The sequence below is a fragment of the Apostichopus japonicus genome, chromosome 3, assembly GCF_037975245.1.
Source record: "Apostichopus japonicus isolate 1M-3 chromosome 3, ASM3797524v1, whole genome shotgun sequence".
Taxonomy (NCBI): domain Eukaryota; kingdom Metazoa; phylum Echinodermata; class Holothuroidea; order Aspidochirotida; family Stichopodidae; genus Apostichopus; species Apostichopus japonicus.
Window position 1 is genome coordinate 26,956,992 of NC_092563.1, and position 21,757 is coordinate 26,978,748.

General features: G+C 37.3%; 1 protein-coding gene across 3 annotated transcripts in view; it reads left to right on the top strand.

Annotated features, from left to right (window-relative positions):
• The window catches only part of LOC139965684 (uncharacterized), a 157,785-nt gene that overhangs the window by 45,483 nt on the left and 90,545 nt on the right, over positions 1 to 21,757 (top strand). For 2 of the 3 annotated variants that reach the window (XM_071968304.1, XM_071968302.1), the window contains exon 2: positions 9,417 to 9,468. The exons of the other annotated variant lie outside the window; for it this stretch is intronic. The gene's annotated coding sequence lies outside the window, so the exon portion shown is untranslated. The remainder of the gene's footprint in view (positions 1 to 9,416; positions 9,469 to 21,757) is intronic. 3 annotated transcript variants of the gene reach the window in all.

Here is a 21,757-nt window from a genome sequence, read left to right on the forward strand (position 1 = left end):
CCTGGATTGGCTAATTTGCTTGGTAATAAAATTCAATTTTGCAATGTGCAGTACGCAACGAAACAGGAACAGAGGTAGTTTGGTTTCCAGCCTGAGAAAAACCCAACCATCAACTATATGTAAACTGATGTAATGCGATGCACACAAACTCTCACAACAGAATTAAAAGAAGAAAATTAATGATCAAATTATGTCTGTTTTGTTTGGCAGGTATCATGCTTAATGTAGGTTATATCATTTTGTCAATATCATATGTAGTACCACTAGGAGATTATTATTGGGTTTTTTTATTCACATTTTAAGGTGAACATAAATAACATTGCTAATAAACCTTCATTGGTTTTAGATTTTTCTGAGCAACGCCATACAACTGTTCATCAAAGACATCTCCATCACATACGGCCATCACAGACAGCCATCACATATGGCAATCACATGCGGCAATCACTTAGGGCTATCACATACAGTCATCACAGATGTCTTCATCAACTATGGCCATCACAAAAGGCAATCACATTTGGCCATCACAGATGTCTCCATCACATAGAGCCATCATAACTTAGGCCGTCACAGACGTCTTGATCCCAAACTGCCATCACATATGGCCATCACATTCGGTCATAACATATGGCCATCACATACGGCCATCACATATGTCATCACAGACGGCCATCACATGCGGCCATCACATTCGGACATCACATACGTCTCCATAACATACGGCCATCACATATGTCGTCATCACATATGTCGTCATCACATACGACCATCACATACGGCCCATCACATACGGCCATCACAGACGTCTCCATCACATATGGCCATCACATATGGTCATCACATATGGTCATCACATAAAGCCATCTCATACAGCCATCACGTACGGTCATCAAATGTGGCCAAAGATAATAATTAGGATTGCTTCTCCCGTAGTTATGATGTACAGTATTGTATATCGGCGTTGAGAAGTATTTGGTGCGTCTGTCTGTCTGTCTGTCTGCCAAACTTCTTTTCTTTATTCTATATTCCAAATTGTGTCATTGTTGTTGTACAAGAATCAGGAATATTACATCAGCATATCATTACAGTTGTTCAGTACTGGTTTTCAGTGAACTATTACATGACTAGTGAAGGAATGATAGAGTATTAACATTAATACTAATGGTATGAATATCTGAATCACTTTAATACAATTAAATATTTGCTGAAACTTTTTCTGAAGCTAAACATTTTGTAAAAAGCAATACATGGGCTGAACCCCTGCACTCCTTCCCTTTCCTTTCCCATGCACAGTTTTACAGTTTACAAAATCCATGATAATCACACAGAGTTTGTGTTCAATTGTAAGTTATAATGTTATGTAAATTATTGTAAGGGGATACAGTTTACTCATTCCATTCATTTCTGGTATGTTTATCAAGGATGGACAACTTCCAGTGATGTCAGTAGGAATTTTTTTGTCCGTTGTAAATTGTGTACGAACTGTGACCTCTTTTCCCCTCTTGACCAAGTCACCGATAATTGACTTTGTTCAACACAAAACCCTCCACTGGGTTAATTTTAGCATTCATGTGGACCCATATATATTCCACAACACAAACCATTCGTTGAGGGCGTAATAGTATCTATAGTACTCTAAAAGGTCGTAGCTTAATGGAGACAAGTCTGATGACCCCTCAAAATATCAAAGTAAGTTATTCTGATGAGGCTATCCATGATTTTGGAAAAATATCTTTTTCTGCTCAGTGACTTTGAAACTTGACATTGAACACAAACAAATATGTTGTTGCAATTAATCATCCACTATGAAAATACCACTGTGAGTACTAAAACAACATACAAACAAATGTTTCACAATAAGTTACCAAAACACTTACAAGCCTCTTTGGGGAACTTATTGTGAACATTTTAGCTTGTGCTGCTACTTCATTTGATCTATTTTTTATGGCTTCAAGTTTGGCTTTATCATCTCTCAGCATACAGAATAGGAACTGTATAGAGGAAAACGGTTTTTGTCCGGGGCAAATAATCAAACCCCCCTCCCCCGGCTCCCTCAAGAAAAAAAATTTTTTTTTTAACCTATTGCCTGGGAGAATTTTTGTAGCACTTTTAAAAAAGTTCACAGTTAGAAATCCCCACCCCTTTTGTTTTAGGTACATCAACGCTGCCAAAGCATCGTTGGCAATTGTCCTCCCATCGAAATTCCTATAACGTCCACGTTGATCTCCGCATCATCATAGCCAATCGCAGATGCATCCCAATACCAACGCCGAAATGCAGGCAAGCAAACCTGGATATTGAACCAGTTGCATACAATAGCCGAGGTGCTCAGCGGCGGCGATCTGCTGAGATCACAGGCATATATCAATTACAAAAGCCGATGTTATGAATGTGGTCGCTACCACTCTGGCGACGTTGACGTGCCACTACACGCTCCTCTTGCCTCTCTTCTCGGAGGGGTCAGTGTACGAAAGTGACCTGTTCTGACTAGCTCCTTACTCTAAGCTGTAACCATAACACAAATTTGCATTGCTAATTGGTCATTTGAGATTTCTCTCTTTTAACATCTCCACCTCTTCAACACCACTTGTCCTCTCTCCCTGAAGTGTTTTTTCATGTCGTGAGTTTGTATTTCCTTCTAAAACACCTCATTGCTCCCTCTCTTTAGTTGAGGGTCTCCAAAGGTTGCTCTTGTAGAAAGTGAAAACTTTTGATTGGATTTTTTCTGCCCTTTTTTTTTTTTTTCCATTTTCTTTTTGTGATGTATTTTTCTCTTTTACAAAACGTAACAAGATGTTAGCTTGTTAAAACAAAGTAAACATAAAAAAAACAAAAAAAAAATAAAAAACAGAATTAAAAGGAACTAGAATGATAGCTGAAGAAATGACAATTAATGATTGTTCATGTGCAAACTAATCATTCCCTTCATGCTCCCTCTCGCCACGCCCAAAGAGAAAGAAAAAATTAGAAAATATAACAAACACGAGAAAAAAGGGGAAAAAAAAAAATCATAGAGAGATTTTTTCTAAAAGTGACTGACATGTTGCGCTGCTTGAGACTCCCAGAATCAATTTTTTTTTTCTCTAGCAATAATTGAGAAGAAGTGACTCGCAGGACGACAAAAATCATATCCTGGAAAAAGATTTATTAAACTCTCAAAACGGTGGTATTATTTTTCACCGTATTACAAGAAGATGAAATGAAAAAGTTGAATCTTAAATGTCCTCTGGATGGCCCTTGATCAGTTGTTTTATGAGTACACTTGTCAATCAATCGCCACTACCAGATGAAAATTTTTTGCTAAAGTATAAGAAGAAGAAGAAGGAGTGAGTGAGTGAGTGAGTGAGAGAAAGAGAGAGAAAGAAAAAGATGAAGAGATACATCTCAGGATTTTTTTTATTTTTCCTATATTTTTGCTCTTTTCCTTTGAAATGAAAGTTTTTTTACTTTTTTTTTTACTTTTCAAGCTCTCTGAGAGCTAGTAGTAAGCTGATCAAATTTTTTTCCCCTCCACATTTCATTTTCATATCTTTGCCCAGGTAATATGGAAACAACATGACCATAAAGTTATCACTTGTGGAGTGCTCTGACTCAATTTACATTTAATGAAGGTCAAGTCAGGGCCCAGTTTTTTTTTTCTCCTCTTCTTCTTCTTCGTCTTCTTTTTTTACTGTATCTAGCGCGAGAGAAAAACAGTAACAAAGATATAAAAAAATAACAAAAAAACACTTTCGGCGACGACGATGATGTTGCGGAGGGGATGGTGTTTACGTAGATGATAGCTGCCAACTTTTCCGGAATGAGGGAGGATTCGATTTTGTTTTGGAGGTTCGGTGATAGTAGGACATAAAATTCTGACACGGTTTAGAATCAGGTCATGTCTTCTAAAGGTTGAACGGTGAGAGAGAGAGAGAGAGACAGGTGTTCGAACAATCAAGACAGAGGAAGACTTGACCGAGAGTTGTTGTGAGTGCGACAACGTCGTCTTCGTGGTCATCATTGTTATCGTCTGTCCTGTAAAATCAAACTACTGTATTTGATTGTAGATTGAAAGCTTTTGTTCAAGCCTTGTTTTGAGTTTTGCTTTTCTTTTGTTGTCCAAAGGGACAGAATAAAATTTTTAGATTCATTTTTATTTAAAAATTTTTTTTTTTTTTTTTTTTAGGGGAAGGTAAGAAGTTGATAAGTCCAAGGTCTATTGTTGAAATAAGGAGTATATAGAGTCTTATTCAGTCTGGACAGCCCATTGGTGGGTTGGATGATGGAGTTTCTCCTTTGTGTACAATTTGTAATCTGTGCCTTTGGTTAATAGTTTTTATTAAGATTGATATTGCCTTAAAATTGATAATTGATTGCACCAGATGCTGTTGATTTGGATGTAATTTGTTACAGATGTAGCAAACTTTAAGGGAACAGGTCTGGAGTCATTCAAAGAAATCAATACCATCCCCTGCCCTACCCCAACTGTAAATGGTTATAATTTTTCTTGTTTTTCTTCTTTCTTTCTTCTTTAATTCAAATTGGTGCTCTGATTACGGTCAATTTGGATTCTGTTTACAAGACAATAAATATTTCAAAGTTGAACTGAAGTGGTGCTGTTCATTATTACTATTGAAAATTTTAGCAAGGGGGCCAAAAAAAAAAAACACGAAAGTTTGCTGGGCAAACTGAAATTTAAAAATAGTGTTACGAAAACAGTGGACAATTTTCCCTTACAAAAATGCCATAAAGACTATGACAAGTTTTAACCAACCATATTTAAACCGTTCATCAACATAAAAATGATTTGCAAGTTATTACCGTGATTTTGTTTGTGTTGATGTTTAAATTCTAAACTGCTGTTTGTTAAATTTGTCTCATTTACTGTACTATTGAACCTGCCAGGAGAATTAGTCGATGCACTTTCCTGACGGGCTATAAAGTTGATTCCTAGGGTTCCTGGGTTGGAGTTACCGGTATGACACTCTCCGTGTAGTCGTCATCGTTGTAAAGATGTTTACAAATTCTCTTGTGGAATATTACAAGTTTTTTACTACCAGCTGTACGTTAGCGGTCCTGAATTGAATGACTGTAATGTATCCTTGAAGATATAATTACATACTAAATCTCATTTATGAACCTGTGTGCGGTTTGGCCTAGAATAAGACCATGATTGACAACAGTAGGTGGCTTGAGTTCCCTTTTCTATCTCAGCCACATGATTGGTTCAGGGACTTAGGTATAAATGAAGTATACTTAGGTCTTTTACTTAAGTATAATGCAGTTACTTTGCAGAGGAAGCCGGTAGTGTGTGTGTGGTCCGGCATCCGACTTCTAAGTCCGACTTTTGACTTCTAAATTTACGAAGTATTAACGTTAACGTTTATGTAGGATTCTGTACAGTGTGGAGAGGCGTGGTACGCAAACTCAAGTGGCGTTTAATAAATTTGCACAGGTCTTTCATCCGTAGACTCGGCAACACTGCGTTACTTTAAAATATTTATGATTGAACCATGCAAGGAGGTTTGTGGTAGTAATATGACTAATAACGACATCTTTGAACAGTAAATCATGTATAACAATCAACAATGTTCACTTTTATTCGTTTAAGGGTATGCTATTCTATGTCTCACAGTTTTCAGAATGGGGTTATTTTCCATCCGTCCATGTTATGGTTTTTAAATTTATATTACATGTGTCAGTTGTGATGTAAAACCTGATATGGAACATAAATGAAACAATTTTTTTTTTGTCATAACATTTATGGGAAATCAATCAAGGGAGTTTACCGTGGATATAAATTTTTAATGGATAGAAAAGGTGCATGCTTTGTGTAAAATCTGGTAATATAGAAGAAATTTAACATAAAAAAGAAGTTTATTGTCGTCTTCAAATCAGATAGTCAAGTAAGTGAGGAGTGGGAGTGGGGGAGGGCTGTAAAGGAGGGCTGTTGGGGGCTGTGGGGGGTTGGGCAATGCAAGTTCGTATTTGGAGAAGAAAAATATTTCATATTACTAGTTGAAAACCCCATCTTAATATCCTGTCCCAACTGTAACTCCAGATATGGTTGATTGAAATGGAATTTATTTTGACAAGCTTTAACACTCAATTCTTCCTTGGAATCCATCACAGTGGGTACACAGTGGTCTGTAGATTTCATAACGACAAATGTTCTTCGAGGGCTTTACTTTCCTATAATAATCTTTGTTGTTGATTTGTCCTTGATATCTGTTTTAATACAATTGGAATGTTTGTTTAGCTGCCAAGGTTCAGGCTGTATTTATAATTTCATCCAAATGCAACAGTTTTGTAAAAATATCAGTTTCGGTGCATTCAATAACTTAAAGACAAAAGAAAAAAACACAAATATTTTCAACTGATTTGCAGCTTGATGACTTTATTCAATCTACTGTTGCCAGATGCAATTTACAAAATACCACTAAATTGAAATCTCCATATCTTCCCCCCCCCCCATAGGAAATAATATGAGGGTGTGTGGGTTTGACCTGTAGACTGTATGCAGAAATATTCCAGCATTTTGTATTAAGCATTCAGCTTCATCCACTGGAATATATAGGTCTTTAAAGATTTACTCCAATAAATTAGGTCTTTTCAAAATTTTGTGGGTACATACATATTAGCGAGTACAGGAACCCCAACAGAGATAGAGAGTCGGAAAACCTAGTTTGGTAGTAAGCTCCAAAGGTCAGAATAGGTCTCCATTGGTGCAAAGAGCTTGCTGTCGAACAATTAAAAATTAAAGATTTGAATATCTTACAAAGTGAATACATGTATGTGTTATAATTTAACATTAATTGTCTTCTTGAAAAAATCATGCAATTGAAATCGCTAACTTACAGTACACCAAGCTAAATTTTCCTTTCTTTCTCTCTTGTAACGAATGCTTTGTTTTTTTTTTTTTGTCCATTAGTGAGAAGAGACTCTCTTATTGATTCAGCTGACAAAAGTTTCCATTTTAAGGTTTCAACTAGCTGGCTTCATTAAGTAGGTCAGTTGTACCTTTAGAAAGCCTGTATGTGATTGATGATAACATTAATGACAACCCATCGGACAAACATCAGAACAATGTTATCAGGGTTTTAGAGAACTTTAGAGTAGCACGTCAAAGAAAAATGTTGGCAGATTAAAAGTTAATAAAATTTACCTGCAACTTTCATGCTGTTACGTGTTAATGAAAACATGGGATGGTTATTCCTTTATTCTTAGTGAAAGAAAAAAAAAATTCCAGAATTGATCTTAATTCCTACTTTGTATGCAAGGAGGATTTCTGTGAACTTAGCATTGGTCAGTCGCATCCCTCCCTCCCCCCCCCCCTCCCCAACACCCATCTCACATCTTGTATTCAAATTATTGGAAAATGATAACTGGGATATCATCCTTTTCATAAATGTACACTGCTTAGTATTGATATGTCGAGGGAGACAAAAATCTGATGGGTTTCCAAGTGTGCAATCAAAGCCAGGTAGTTACCAAGGAAGAAAACTTGGCAGGTGGGGGGGGGGGTGGGGCATGGTTGGTCAAAGAAACTGCAAGATATTTGACAAAGGTTGATAACCTACTTACAGGAATAGAGGAACAATTGATGTCCAAGAAATATCTCAAACAAAGACTAATTAGTCCTCTCTTCATAGTATGAGATAAGATAAGCCGAACAAGCAGGGGAAGGAGGGGGGTGGGGGGAGGGGGGGAAAGCTGAGTCATTGTCGAATACTGTACTTCTATGCTTTGACACGTTGCCTTACAACTCGGTTTTTTCAATGGACACAGCTACTTTACATGGCCAGAACATTCACTGCCAAGTAAAATGTAAAACTATGTTTCGTAATCAGGCAGCGTGAACTGTTACGTATCATTTCATGTGAATATTTTCATGTTTCCAACTTTCCACACACACACACGAAAAAGAAGTTATTGAGAGGATGATGTTCGTCTGGGCAATCTTAGCTTTTTGTCAGTATGCCATCCAATAAAATTAAACCTCTATTATGGATGGTCCAACTACAGAGTCCCAAGTTTCAAGTTTAGAATCTAAACCAATCTGAAAGGATTGTTTTTCATTGATTGGAGCTATAAAATAAAATTTACAAACAAAGAACATAAATACAAAAAGAAAAAGACAATGAAAATTTACATGTACAAACAGAAGTATAATAAATAAGCAGAATAAAAATTTGAGAAAGTCATTTAAAAAATTCAAAAGAATGTAAAAAGGAAAAAATGTAACACATCGTAAAAGTAAAGATTGTACGGTTAAATAATTACAAAAAATACTTAAAACAATTGAGGCACAATTTGAAGAATGAAAAGTGCACACTTAGCTTTGGAAACATCAAAGAGAATGGGAGTTTTGGATTTTGGGTGGAAGACTGTTCAAGGTTCTAGCTACAACGCACTGGAAGGAATTCTTGTGGACCCTTTCTGTATAGACATTCTAATTTGGTGGAAACGGCCATTTTCAATTTTGATATCTAATTGTCAAAAGGTGCGTTGAATTGAAAATTGTCATCAACTACCACACCAAGATAAGTAGAGGTTTGAACCTGTGGTTCAATAGGATCATTGTTAACTGACAGTGACATATTTACCTCAGGAAGGGTAGGAGTTTTTTGTTTTGTACTACAAAACACGGTTGACTTAGTTTTCACTAACATTCAAACTAAGATTATTAGCAATGAGCCAGTCATAGATATTGTATTAAACACAAATCACTTTTGTAGGGTAAACTACACAACGTTGAAGTCCTCAGATCCAAGATAAAATAACAGGCTAAGATAAGTATGGCTTTATATGCCATATGACATTTAGAATTTTATAACAGTTCATTTTCATAAATAGTAATATTTCCTATTAAACACTGTCTTTCTGGTCTAGCATAATGTGATCACCAATATTTCTACCACCGTTTTACACCTCTCAGTTTGGTTTACTAACATGACAGCAGTCTCTTTCCCGAAATGTTTCTTCAAGGCTGATTATAATTTTCAGACTCGCCCCAAACCGCGTGCTGCGCTCTGAAAAGTTAACTTTCCGTTGCTTGCAAGTGCAGTTTTCTGCTTGTCACTACAAAATGCAGACAGAAATGAAAAGTTATACCTTGTTATCTTTAGCTGAACCTGAGATGTCCATCGCTGTATCCATAATACACTGTGCTTTGGGTATTGACCGCAGCTGTATGTATTGACTGTACACTAGTGTCTAATTACAGAAGGTAGCAAGCTGTGGGTGTATTTTCTGGGATCGATGGTGGTGTCTAACACTTCTGCTACACCTCATTCGAAACTAGGTCAGATTACCGGCATAAGACGTTTCTTTATGCGAGAGTCTTCACACCCTTTAAAACTAATACGGCTTCGGACCTGTCTGATGGGTTAAATCTATAATAAATTCTGAATCTCTTTTCTCCTGTACCTTAACAGATTTCTTGGAGGCCCTCGGAGAGTATCGCACAGAGGACATCTTATTTAAGTGGTAAGTCCCTTCTTTTTGTCTTCCTTGTTCTAGGACAGGATGGTACAATGTTTTTTTTTTGGTGGGGAGGGGGGGGGGGAGAGGGAGGATGGGGCTTACAAGTGTTAAACAGGAACAGACCTTTTAAAGCCTCCTATCATGTTGAACAGAAATTTACAGTGTTTCCTTTTCTTCATCCAGAATGGGCATGGAAGGAAAAGTTGCAAACAAAAGAGTAGGCTAACTTGTTCAGGAGTCCAAGTTTCCAAAATGAGACAGCAAGGGTCCTTAACATTTGTAAAGTTTTTAATTATGTTACACACGTTAGACAGTGTCGCCTGCAGATACATCTGTTGCTCTCTATCCATTCTTCTACTCTCCAGGAAACATCGTAATTAATCTTCAGATTTATCCGAATGTCAAACCTAGCAGTACTAGAACTCTTCTTCCTCCAATTGACTCAGTTATTCTCTATGTTTATATGCAATAACTGCTGCCCTCTGTAATTTTGAATATCTCGTATAACATGCCATTACGACGTTATCGTCATGTTAAAATGAACGACGTGATTGCAATTTTTCAAACTGGGACAGGCTCAACAACTTTTCTTATTGTTGGTTGGGTAATTTTTTTGTCAAACAGAATATTTTAATTGGGAAATTATTTTGATTGTGTTCGGCTTGTTCAAAATTTACAGCGGGCATTTTCATGGACGAGTGCCATTCATCACATGGAAAGCAAAACAAAAATGGATTTAATGAAGACAGAGATATGAAGAAAAACATGTTCTCATTTCTCCGTTCACTTAGACTCAGATTTATAATCAGTTGGGTTCATGCAGTGTCTTAAAACTGAAATAGTATTTTTGGGAAAAATATATTAAAACTCAAATCAAATATATGCTATAGTTTTATATTGGGTAAGAGCTCAATCTGCGTCAGCTTTGAAAATGTAATAGTCACACATTAGTTTTTCCCCCTCCTCCTTCCTCTTCCCCTCCCCCTTTTGTGTTATATTGACTCAGTCTTTGAGAAAACGGAGGGGGGGCGGGGGTGGGATATGTACCTTGTTATGATCGTAGGATTGATTGCTACTCTTTAGTGCTAAAAAAGTTGCTTCCAGACCAACAAAATAGGTGTCGACTTAATAATGGAATCTTCAACATTTTAATTGAGATATTTATCTCAGTTTTCATTGGCAAGAACCTGCTAAAGCATGACAGACTGGGCAGAAAATGTCACCTTTCAGATCAAGGCAGAAATGTTTTGAAGAATAGGACTGAAGTTATTATCTGAGTATGAAATGCACACACACACACAAAGAGACATACCGACCAGACATTAAATATTTCCCCCATAAATCTGGATAGAAAATGGGACGTTTATAATAAATAAGAATTGGGCTTAAATTTCTTTGAGATAGTTATGCTATATGTGTCATGTCCTCCATATATTGAACTTTCATGTTAAACGTCCCAGATGCTCTCAAAGTTTGTTGGGATTCCTCCAACTTAAGGCATTAATTGACAGCAATATGAGTAGCTCCCATCTCTCCTGCTCTCACACCCTTGTTTAGAGGATGCTAGAGGACTAGAAGTCTATTGGAGGCCAATTTTCATCACTCATAATATAACACTATGTATGCCTCTTCCTTTCATTTGAAAGTCTAATTCTGCCTTTTGTGTTCTTTTCATTACCATATCAATGCATATAGACAGGTGGCCGCTGCTTACAAGGTGCTTGGGCTCTTCTGCTTACTCTACTCCCTCCCTACTTGTGTACAAGGATTTATTAATTGTGCTGTCCAAACTTCTTTTCTCTTCCTCCCATTGTATATACTGAACTGCTGTATGTAGTATGTATCATCAAGCACACAGTCAGACAGTCATAGTGGCTGCCATGACGGAAAGATATGGAGTAAATAATAATTACTTGGTTTTTTATTGGGTTTTATTAATCAGAGGAGGAGAAGGAGGTAAAAGCTGAGATAAGGTTCCTGTGGTAGTACTTGTCAGTTTGTATTTGTGAAGGGTCATTGCACTTCAAGTCACCTAATTTTGTTTTTTAACAGAGAGTGTGATATTTGCAACAAAGATTGGTTTTAGGCCGTGGGCTGATCATAAACTGTGGCGAAAGAGAGAGAGCAATATATATTGTTTGGCAAGTTTAAATCATCTGACAGAGAGATGTAGAAATGAGTTCACGTCGATAGTAATGTGACCAATTATCGAACACTTATCTCCGTGATGAATGGTTGTTTAGACAACCAATCGTTGAGTTTGATACACTTGATGGAGGAAGCATGATGATAAAGATCCCCAAAACAAGCAAATCAGTTTGCGAGGGGAGATATCAGTTTTGAAAATGATTGGAAATACGAAGAGAATACGAGTAAATTAAAAAAAAAAATCGAAAGGAAATGAATTGCAAAAAAAACAAAAATGAGTTTAAATGCCAAAATCGTAGAAACAATTAGAAATATATTTATACAAAGGGAGAAACAATGTATAATTTAGATGAGAATAATTAAAGAAAGGCTGGCTTAAGTTATCTCGTAGAGATTGAGAGAATGAGAGAGGGAGGGTGGGAGGGAATAAACAACTGTTTTCATCAGTTGGATTCAGTTATCTGTTATCAGAAGTATACTCATCAATTTGGAATCCACTATCTTGCTGAAAAATTTGTAAATTTAGATAAAAATGGTCTAGAGAAAACTGGAGGGTAAAACTGTCAAACAAATTTAAAGTTGAAAGGAAAACAAGTCTTTTGTGATTCACAAAGCAATGTATTCCATGCACAGTCACAAATCTATTTTGACAACTTTCGTACTCTGTGTCCTGTCCTTGATTACGCTGTGATACAAACATTGTGTCTGAGTTTTTTTTACTGTTTAACAACAAATGCACAATATTGCTGTCTAACCGCCCCCCCCCAAAAAAAATAAGACACATGTGTCATATCGGATCTGTGCTGAATATGTCGATATTTTGTTTGTTTGTAGAATTATGTTATTATTTCAACACTCATCCTTAATTTTGCCCATAAGTCATGCTGATGAGTGGTCTTGGTTTTGGTAAAGCAAAACCACCTCTGATGCTGCATTTTGAGCTAATCAGTGATTCATATAACCCCCCTCCCCCCCCAACATGTTAAGGATGATAGAATTTTTTAAAAATTTTTAAAATTTTTTTTTTATAAAAGCTAGAGTGAACAATAGCCCATGAAGATTGACATAAGTCAAGAGCTAATATAGGCTGTGAGGCACTATAAAATAAATCAACATGGGCCAATCAGTGGTTCACAGCAGCTTAGGAACTACTGACGTGTGGGGGTTGCTGGCCCCCTCACCCCAGAAGCACACCTAAGCGGTACGGTGGGAGGTGTGCACTATACATGACCTAAACTGAAAGTATCCAGAGATTCAGAACAGTTCGGGCATCCAGATGGCAGATGAACACCTCTCGGTCAAGGATTGGGTGATCAGTGCCTATAAAATACACCACCCACTCCCCTCTCGCAACACCACCCACTCCCCTTTTGCAAAAAAAAAAAAATCCAAAGTAATCCAAAGAACATTCCTGGAGGGTTCAGACCCCCAAAGTTATTTATGAATAAAAGTTGTTTAAAATTTAAGACAATGGAATGTCCAGAGAAAGAAAATTCTATATTGAGGGTGGAGGTTAAAATGTTCATGCTTGTTGAATTTGGAATATATATTATATATTTATATTTTACTTAATTAGTAACATATTTGGATAGGGGAGGAGGTTAGGGAGGGGGTAGAGGGGTGGGAATAGCAGGAATGTGGGTGTAATGTACTTCTGACAATCTTTAAGTTTCTAAATTGTTAATGACGGCAATATTGCATTTTGCTGTGTGACTCTTATTATTAGAAAACTATTAAACCAACCTTATTTGGATATAACAATGTTTTTGTTGCAAAATTTCCATTAAGTTTGGTAGTTCTGAAGGTAATTGCATCATTTAAATACTGTAAGTGAGAATGTCAGACACAAAGAGTTCTGGTCCATGCATTGCCTAGATTGATTCGTAAAAATCTAGATAACACAAATGTTAATAACCAACAGAAATGGAAGTGGTAGGAGGGTGAGAGATTTTTATTTCCTGTCACACTGAATTTACAAAAATAAAATTGAAATTATAGTGTAAAAATGACTCATCTTGTCGGTACGGTAATGTTTAATATTTAAATGTTAAATCTTTAAGTGAATGGAAAGTTTTACACAATTGCAGGCATAACTTACTGCTTTCAGTAACCGATTAACTTGTGGTAGAACGTAGCAAGAACGATGGTTTTGAATCTATATCTTGTGCTGTACTAAACTGTCTGAGCTCCTCCTCCTCCTCCTCCTCCTCCTCCTCCTCCTCCTCCTCCTCCTCCTCCTCCTCCTCCTCCTCCTCCTACTCCTACTCCTCCTCCTCCTCCCCCTCCCCCTCACTCCTCCTCCCCCTCCTCTTCCTCCTCCCCCCTCCTCCCTCCTCCCTCCTCCCTCCTCCCTCCTCCCACCTCCCTCCTCCCACCTCCCTCCTCCCTTCTCCCTATTCCGTCCTCCTCCTCCTCGTCCTCTCCCTTCCCATTCTTCTTCTCCTTTCCTCTCCCCTTTCGTCTGTCTCAGACTTCTCTCCATCAACCGTGCAGCTGACTACTTAGGGTGGTCATGTTTCCAACATACACCCTCACATGAGCATTAGGACTTGTAACATTGGTACAGACATGCCTCTGGGCTTCCTAGGTCAAAGATATTTTCACAATCGATTCGTCATGGGGTACATTTACCAAAGACCTGAAGACTAATGGTTATTTCTGTGTCACAGCGGGTAACGCAAACATGGAAAAGAAAGAAAAGAAAATGTATCATCAAACAAATCTTCATCCTTGGAAGATAAACCTGCCTCAGTCTTTGAGAAAAATGAACTTCTAAGAGAATTATGGACTTGTATTTTGATATTGTTTTGTCTACTTCCCTTTAATCTGAAGCCTTGAAAGATTTCATTTTAAATAGCATTGATTTGTAAGGTAGCATTACTGCTTTTAGACCTTCAACTTGAAACCTGTCCCATCTTATAATCCTTCTCCTTATCCCCTTATTCTCCCTCCTACCACCCTTACCCCCTCCACTTAGGCCTCAAACCTAATTTCCAATATCGCAGATCTGTGTAATTTAGCAGGAAACTACAGTAGTTTTGGTAAAAGTTTGTCACTGCACTTCCAATATCATATTTTGCCCCAGTTAAGGATATATGTTGACCCAAGCATATGAGTTTGCTCTCAAAGTGTTATAGATCCTCAATTCTCTCATTGTTTGGCTTTTTATTAACTCCAATTTTTCCTAGGACCCTTAGCAAATGCCTCCCCTCCCCCCACAGACCCCTCAAAAGTTTTGACTGAGCTTCTAAAGGTCCATGGACCCTAGCTTTAGAAAGATGACCATAGGAGTTAGGATCAATCTTTTGGCATTCAATGAAGAAATGTTTATGGACCCCCCCTTACATATTGGGTACCACTATGACCACAGCCCCACCATGACCTCAGCCCCACCATGACCTCAGCCCTACTATGACTGGGGCTGAAGTTAGGAAACGTTTGGTTTTTCTGTGCCAGAGATTCAACTCCCTAGATATGTTATAAGTCAGGTGAAATGTTGACGAAACCATTCCGCTCCCTGCTCTCACAGACCTCTTTGAATATTTTTCATGGTCACCCAGTGGCCTCTAGATTGAGAAATACATGGGTGTAACATATCGTGCCCAAGGTTGTGATCGTGTCACAAATAATGCAGCGTTAACTAGTGTACTGTGATAACACTTTCAACAATTGTCTGTTATTCTGAGATGTCATTTTAACCTTACTAACAAACTGGCACACATCAAAACTGTAATCCTCAAACAGAGCTGTAGAAATTGACTATAAATACTGCTTGGAATCAAAAGAACATTGATGAATTAAGCTAAAAAGGTTACACAATGAAAGTGAAAGAGTATCAATTTACATATGTAGCTTTCTCTAAATGGCAAAAGCAACAATTCATTAAATGAAACGAAATCTTCACAACAATACCATTATTGAAAAGGGAAATAAATATTTAAGTGCCATTCTGAGTTTTCTCCCTGCCAAAGTAAAAGAATATTCATAACTACTTATTTTAAGCGAAAAAACTACTTGGAAAATGAGAGGTTATCAGAAACTGTGCTCAATATTAATTGTATCATATCAGGTTGTATAATTCAAATTTATCACTTTTTGAAGAACTTATTGCATTTTTAGCGAAACTGTTGCTATAAGAGTTACTTGAGAGATGAATGAATATTTTAAAACACTTGACTTAATTAAAAGTGTTTCTTTTTTTCTTCTCTTTTGTAAGAGTGTTTTGGTTAAATAATTAATGGTGAAAGCAAGATGATCGAGTCCAAAGGGGTGTGTTGGGTTCATAGTCTAACATGAATCCCAGCAGCTGCTCTACGATCGTCACTGCTGCCACCTTGCACCCGTGTCCTTTGTTCTTTGAGGAGGCATGGAATGACTCAAAGGGGGTGGGTGTAAACAAGTAAAACATCAGCTATAACGTCTCCAACAGGTCACAATGAGTGAGATGCAATGCATGGGATGGGTGTGTGGGTGTATAGATTCAAAGATTTGAGAGGATGTACTGCTGTAGTAGTATACTAGATTGGTGATGTACTATAAGCTGAGGTATAAGGATTGGTAAAGTATATGAAGATTGAAAAAAGTGAGACAACAACACCTTGAGATAACAACAACATAAAGAGGAGGGAGATAGAGTGGGGAAAATATTAGTAATATTTTGCAGAAAATCCTTGTAAATTTGAATGTAGATTTGAATGTAAATTTGAATATAAAAATCTGAAATTATGCTGGTCAAGATGCCAATTCTCTGACGGGATGAAAGATTGAACTTGTGTGGAAGGTTGATTTGTTTACAAGCAGGAGGATATATCCTTAAAAATGCATAGCTGGAGGCGAATTTTTTTTCTTTTTTTGGGGGCTAAATACTAAAGTTTTTTTAGAACACTAACAATACTGTAGTTCCCGTGTTGTTGAAAGTGACAGTAATTTAGAGATATTTGATTTCAAAGTTAGCAGATTCTCACTGACCAGAAACTCGATGCGTAAACAGCTCATGAAAGTGCAGGTCACCGTGTGACGTCATTCTGCGGAGTGTACTGCGAACGCAAAATAATAACAATGGACTTTTCACGTACTTCTCATAAAAAGTGAACCTTATATTAACTTCACTCTTCCAATTAGCATGCAGCTACAAGAGAAAGAAGTGGTTTTTGGAATTGTTCGCACATTTGTTAACTCTTTTTGGGTAGCAATTCTTCAATTAATAGTAAATTATGGTTAAGAAACGTTTGGTCATATTTTGTAAGATACGCTGCTATTATAGGCCATTACACATACTGTGCCGTATGATATCGAAGTCTTGCTGCAATTGAAAGGCCTGTCTTGTGAATTATGTCGACATCTCTGGTATTTCTTCATTTGTTGTTGCAATTAATTGTTTTTGCAGTTAGTTTCCAGTCAGTGGATGCAATATTAATCGAATCAACTACATGTAAAGCTTTGGGTGTCTCAGTCTTGCTGCAATATAGTACGGCTTTCATTAACAGATGCGAAAACTTTTACCGTCTCAGTACAATATATACAGTACATGCCTACAATGCATATCGTCCGTACGTATTAGTATGCATAGTGTCGTGTTGTTGGATCTGCTAAAGAAAACTAAGTCACGCAAGGCCTATTGTGTAGCAGCGTACAACCTCTATTTTTGAACATTTTTTTCCCCTGCACCTATGGGGTAAATCACGCTCTGAAGATATACAGTTGAGTATGCACATTATAATAACAAGGCAATTGTGGCTAATGAGTTTAGGCATATATAAAGAAAAAACTACCTTAGAGGGCCTCTGCATAGACTATACTGCCTATAGGTTAGAGGGTGGGAAACCCCTTACAAAATTAATCCAAAACCTGTGACGTTTATCGTCGGTTCATGAATTGTAAAGAAACTTAAATTTAGGTTTTCTGAAGTGTTTTTGCAAGTTGCAACCACTTACTACAAAATTTGATGGCATTTTTATAATAACAGTTTTGAAGTGAATCGCTTCATCGCAATTTTTCCTCAACCGACTCCGCACAAGTACGTCTCGAGGTGACCTGCAGTCACGTGAGCGCTTAGGAATTTTTGCAAAAAGAGCAAATTCCTTGTCCAAATGTGCTAGGTTTTGATCAAGTTTTACCGAGCCCCAAAAGAAAATAATACAATGTGCCATGCATCAATGGAAGGTACAAACTTGTGTAAAGATTCAATGTGACATGTATTTGAAAGGATTAGAGGATGTCGAAAACCACCAGCTATGCATTTTAATTATTACACAGAGTTTAATATACAAACATGAATTTGCTTAATTGTCTTTGTGTGGTCCTGTAGGTAAGGCACTGCTAGCATTGTGGGGGGGGGGGGGGGTTGTAATTGGTCACCTGCAGGGTGTTATGTGTATTGTACGTTGATACTCTCTGACAGCTAGATATGATGATACCAAAGATACTAACCTTTCAGCAGAATATCAAATTTGTGATTCTCACTTGTTGTTAGAGAAATGTACTCAATGGACATGCTTATTGAGGAGTCGAGTACGTAATGAACTTGAAGAGTCTCCCCTTTCTCCCCCCCTCCCTCCCTTAAATGTTTATCTTGTGATGTTTGTATAGACCAACTTAGAATTGTGTTGGAGGGCAGACTGCTACAGATTTTTACACATAAATGATCAGATGCTATACTTTATGATCACATGCAACAGTACAATTCACTCACATAAATGTTCACATTGCACAGTTTCAAGCACGTAAATGATCACATGCTCCAGTTTATGATCACATGCTACAGTACAATTCACTCACATAAATGTTCACATGCCACAGTTTCAAGTTGACTTGAATATGTGAACTCATGCCTCTCTGTATATTTCACTCACATAAATGATCACATGATACATTTCCATTAAAATTTTGTGATTATACATATATTTTGTGAGTTTACTCACATAAATTATCACATCATAAATACATGCCTACAGAATTACCATTCACGTTAATCGTGAGATTTGTAATTACTCAGGTGTTTTATAGGTCTTTATACCTTGCTATGTACAGTAAATCATTCACATGTGATCTGCAATGGGCACAAATATAATCATTTGCTATATATCACTTCACACTGCAATCATTGTTTTAAAGCAACACACTCATATCAAAATCTCATAACTAGAGTTGCCCTAACTCCTTCTAAAGTCACCCACAACGTCGTGGAATCACCTGGAACAGTATAATCACCCCTCACTGTAAAGGCAACTACTGCACTAACAAACACAATATCTTCCATTAGTTTGATTCGTGCAATCGTATTATCAAAGATATTGACATTCAGGAGAGGTGAATTTTACTAGATTGTTGATTAGTACCCTCTGTTTGTGGCTTTTCGCTGTACTGATAAATAGTTTTTCAGTGTGAGTATCACTATTAAATACTGACAATATGAATATATGTCATAGTTGCATTATATCTTGTACAAAAATTTATGAAGAAAAAGAATGAGACCCAAAAAAAATTGGGGGGTTGCTTTTTCCTCATTCTGCAAAAGTGTTCTAATGTTATAAGAACAAAGAGCTGTAAAATACTCTCAACAAATTGTTGATAGAAGGCAAACTGATTATGTTACCATTGCCTCTGTTCAATTGGGAGGAGGAGGGGTTGGGGTGAGGGGGGGAGGGGAGCTGGAGAGGGAAGAGGAGAAGGATAGGAGAGATTAAAGGTGGGGTTGAATGTCAGAGGTTTGCTATGAGGAATCGGGGAGTATTATTGGATTATTGCTAAACTATTAATTCTTAAAGATACGCATGATAAAAGAAACTAGAGAGATTGCAGCCAGGATTGGGACCAGAGGTAATTGAGTCAACTGCAGCAGATAAGAAATGTTTATGTGGTAGACATGAAAATGGACAGCCACAAACTACATAGTAACAGGTGAACTTTGGTGTGTACTAGATTAGGACATTTAACTTTGAAAACAAAAATTGGATAAAATTTTTAAGAAAGATGAATATAGACTTAAAGTAACAGCTAGTTAGTATTCATGATGTGTTAAACATTCATAGATCTTGATAATTTGATTGAAATGCAAATAATAGTTTCTGTAAGGCAAGGCAACATCTTATTTTAGTTATTGGTGACTTGATACTGCAACATCATCAAAGTAGGGAGCTGCTACTCTAACTTAGAGTAGCTGCAGCTCCCTGATCAAAGTGTATTTCGACAGCAAAGGGTAATACAACTGTATCATGGACACAGCACAGGTGTTGCCTTGATTTATTACTTTTCTATTTCATATTCATATTAATGTTATGACAACAGGTAAGCTGCTTAAACCTCCCTCCCCCACCCCTCCCCCCCCCCCCAAAAAAAACAAACAAAAAACAAATCTAATTATTAGCTAAGAACAAGACTCTGAAACATTTATGAAGACAAATCTTTTTAGAAGTTGTTTTGTTCTGGCCATAATAAAAATGTAATCATCAGTCAAATATAACAGAGGGAGAGAGAGAGAGAATAATAAAAGCAAACCGATCAAGTTTGCATAAACTCTTAGCTAAGGTGCTCTTACAGTCAGGGCTTTCATCATTGTCAAGTTTAACCTTTGAAAGACATGAACCTCTGACAACAAATGTTACTGATAAATGTTATTACACAGAACCTTGATTAATTCAATATTTTTTATTTTATAGCATTTCACCAGCATATTTTGGCATTTTGCCTATGATATTTCTGGTAAGTAGTGATACCCTTTAAACATGATTGATGAAACAGTGTAACATTGGGGTCACTAACTTCACCCTTCTTGTCTCTTTATTCTTTTTCATCTGACATTGTAATAATGATGAGGAGAAGAACATCTGCCTCTCTCATCATCACCAGTCTGGAATGTCTTTGTTTGCTATCAGTACTGCTGCTACTGCCTGGTAGCTGTAATGACGGGTCACTGGTACTAAAAAGCACTGCTGTAAACTGTATGGCAGATATAGTATAATAATACAGCATGCTTTGGGTTGCTGCTGACACAAGTAGGACACGGTCAATATCCAGAATTCTTGAAATATTTTCTGAAGTTCAGAGGGTTTTGTATAAATGCTATCCTTATTTATTGTAACGTATAATTAAACAAAACCAGTCATTGCAAGATGGAGTTTCGAAAAAGGCATTTCAGTGAGCACAAGTCGCTCCTGTTGCCGGCCTACACCCCTTTCACCAGATAGCTCTTCCTCTCCCCTCCCCCTCCCCTCCCACCCTCTGTTTGCATAAAATTGACTTCTCCCTCTCCACTTCTCAGCTAGGATAATGAGTCACCAGAGCAAATGGTCATGATTCATGAACATGATTACCTTCACATCCCAGTTGATGTGCAGGTGTAGAGCATTGATCCATGTTACTTTTATAATCATAGGTGTATATATATGGCAGTTCATGATAATTAAGTATTCACAAGGGGTGTAAAGGCTTTGTAGTTGACCTGCTTTTGTAATCTTGGTTTTACTGAACTAACAAAGAATGAAATTCACTTCATGGTGCTGTCTGTGAACATTACTGTAAGTGTTGACAAGCATGATGGAGGGGTGGGGAAGGAGGGAGGGAGGATGGAGGAGGTTGGTGAATGGGGATGGGGTAAAGAAAGTAAATGTGGGTAGGTTTTGTTCCCTCCTGTCTCTATATCAATGGTATACATGTGGTAGACAGTGATGTATTACAAAATATCCAATAATGACCAAACACAGTTGCTGACAGTTTGGATGTAATTGGCATCCATATTGATTCCTGAAGGGGTACGGAAGGGGTAGAAAGTGGGGCTACTTTGATAACTTCCCCCCACCCCGCTCCGAGTAATCATTGTACTACCAGTAGTGGTGGTATCTATGCTACAATTGGAATGGTGTCAGAGATTCATCAAGTGTATTATTTACAGAGGCTGTTGAATATACATCAGCCATAGTGTGTTGCATCTAATCCACTTTGTACAAGTTGACTATATACATATGTTCATAAATAGTGTCTTTAACATGCATGCACAGCTATTGAGTTTTTATGGACAGCTGTTGAAACTTCTCTTTCTATTAATATTTACAATTCATCACTTGCGTAAACACTTGACTGGCTTAAAGAATTATTGAAAATGATTCTCTGTTTTTCCATGAAGAAGCACAGTCAGTCGAGCTATCAA